Source organism: Musa acuminata, unplaced genomic scaffold, assembly GCF_036884655.1.
Source record: "Musa acuminata AAA Group cultivar baxijiao unplaced genomic scaffold, Cavendish_Baxijiao_AAA HiC_scaffold_649, whole genome shotgun sequence".
Lineage (NCBI taxonomy): Eukaryota > Viridiplantae > Streptophyta > Magnoliopsida > Zingiberales > Musaceae > Musa > Musa acuminata.
This window is the reverse complement of record NW_027020886.1, coordinates 52,501-55,000: the sequence shown is the minus strand read 5'-3', so window position 1 is coordinate 55,000 and position 2,500 is coordinate 52,501.

The window sequence follows — 2,500 nt, the reverse complement described above, 5'->3', positions numbered from 1 at the left end:
ATACGAAAGCCCCATCCAGCCCTGTGCCACCCGGGGGGTTCCAGGGTGCTGAGATGGCTGACGTTTTGCTCCGCTCTCGACGGTCACCGCGCAATGCAAGAACAGGCCAAAAACTGGCCAAAACGGCCCAAAAACGGGCCAAAACTGGCCATTTTTGGCTGCGCGAGCGGCGAGCGGCGGACAGCGAGCGAAGCGAGAGGCAGCACCGTCCCTGCTATACGAAAGCCCCATCCAGCCCTGTGCCACCCGGGGGGTTCCAGGGTGCTGAGATGGCTGACGTTTTGCTCCGCTCTCGACGGTCACCGCGCAATGCAAGAACAGGCCAAAAACTGGCCAAAACGGCCCAAAAACGGGCCAAAACTGGCCATTTTTGGCTGCGCGAGCGAGCGGCGAGCGGCGGACAGCGAGCGAAGCGAGAGGCAGCACCGTCCCTGCTATACGAAAGCCCCATCCAGCCCTGTGCCACCCGGGGGGTTCCAGGGTGCTGAGATGGCTGACGTTTTGCTCCGCTCTCGACGGTCACCGCGCAATGCAAGAACAGGCCAAAAACTGGCCAAAACGGCCCAAAAACGGGCCAAAACTGGCCATTTTTGGCTGCACGAGCGAGCGGCGAGCGGCGGACAGCGAGCGAAGCGAGAGGCAGCACCGTCCCTGCTATACGAAAGCCCCATCCAGCCCTGTGCCACCCGGGGGGTTCCAGGGTGCTGAGATGGCTGACGTTTTGCTCCGCTCTCGACGGTCACCGCGCAATGCAAGAACAGGCCAAAAACTGGCCAAAACGGCCCAAAAACGGGCCAAAACTGGCCATTTTTGGCTGCACGAGCGAGCGGCGAGCGGCGGACAGCGAGCGAAGCGAGAGGCAGCACCGTCCCTGCTATACGAAAGCCCCATCCAGCCCTGTGCCACCCGGGGGGTTCCAGGGTGCTGAGATGGCTGACGTTTTGCTCCGCTCTCGACGGTCACCGCGCAATGCAAGAACAGGCCAAAAACTGGCCAAAACGGCCCAAAAACGGGCCAAAACTGGCCATTTTTGGCTGCACGAGCGAGCGGCGAGCGGCGGACAGCGAGCGAAGCGAGAGGCAGCACCGTCCCTGCTATACGAAAGCCCCATCCAGCCCTGTGCCACCCGGGGGGTTCCAGGGTGCTGAGATGGCTGACGTTTTGCTCCGCTCTCGACGGTCACCGCGCAATGCAAGAACAGGCCAAAAACTGGCCAAAACGGCCCAAAAACGGGCCAAAACTGGCCATTTTTGGCTGCACGAGCGAGCGGCGAGCGGCGGACAGCGAGCGAAGCGAGAGGCAGCACCGTCCCTGCTATACGAAAGCCCCATCCAGCCCTGTGCCACCCGGGGGGTTCCAGGGTGCTGAGATGGCTGACGTTTTGCTCCGCTCTCGACGGTCACCGCGCAATGCAAGAACAGGCCAAAAACTGGCCAAAACGGCCCAAAAACGGGCCAAAACTGGCCATTTTTGGCTGCGCGAGCGAGCGGCGAGCGGCGGACAGCGAGCGAAGCGAGAGGCAGCACCGTCCCTGCTATATACGAAAGCCCCATCCAGCCCTGTGCCACCCGGGGGGTTCCAGGGTGCTGAGATGGCTGACGTTTTGCTCCGCTCACGACGGTCACCGCACCACGCAAGAACGGACCATAAACAGGCCAAAACAGCCCAAAAACGGGCCAAAACTGGTCATTTTTGGCTGCGCGAGCGAGCGGCGAGCGGCGAACAGCGAGCGAAGCGTGAGGCAGCACCGTCCCTGCTATACGAAAGCCCCATCCAGCCCTGTGCCACCCGGGGGGTTCCAGGGTGCTGAGATGGCTGACGTTTTGCTCCGCTCACGACGGTCACCGCGCCATGCAAGAACGGACCAAAAACAGGCCAAAACAGCCCAAAAACGGGCCAAAACTGGCCATTTTTGGCTGAGCGAGCGAGCGGTGAGCGGCGAACAGCGAGCGAAGCGAGAGGCAGCACCGTCCCTGCTATACGAAAGCCCCATCCAGCCCTGTGCCACCCGGGGGGTTCCAGGGTGCTGAGATGGCTGACGTTTTGCTCCGCTCACGACGGTCGCCGTGCCACGCAAGAACGGACCAAAAACAGGCCAAAACAGCCCAAAAACGGGCCAAAACTGGCCATTTTAGGTTGCGCGAGCGAGCGGCGAGCGGCGAACAGCGAGCGAAGCGTGAGGCAGCACCGTCCCTGCTATACGAAAGCCCCATCCAGCCCTGTGCCACCCGGGGGGTTCCAAGGTGCTGAGATGGCTGACGTTTTGCTCCGCTCACGACGGTCACCGCGCCACGCCAGAACAGACCAAAAACAGGCCAAAACAGCCCAAAAACGGGCCAAAACTGGCCATTTTTGGCTGCGCGAGCGAGCGGCGAGCGGCGAACAGCGAGCGAAGCGAGAAGCAGCACCGTCCATGCTATACGAAAGCCCAATCTAGCAAAGAACAGCCCAAAAGGAGGCAAAAACGGGGCAAAAGGGGCAAAAACGGGGCAAAACTTGG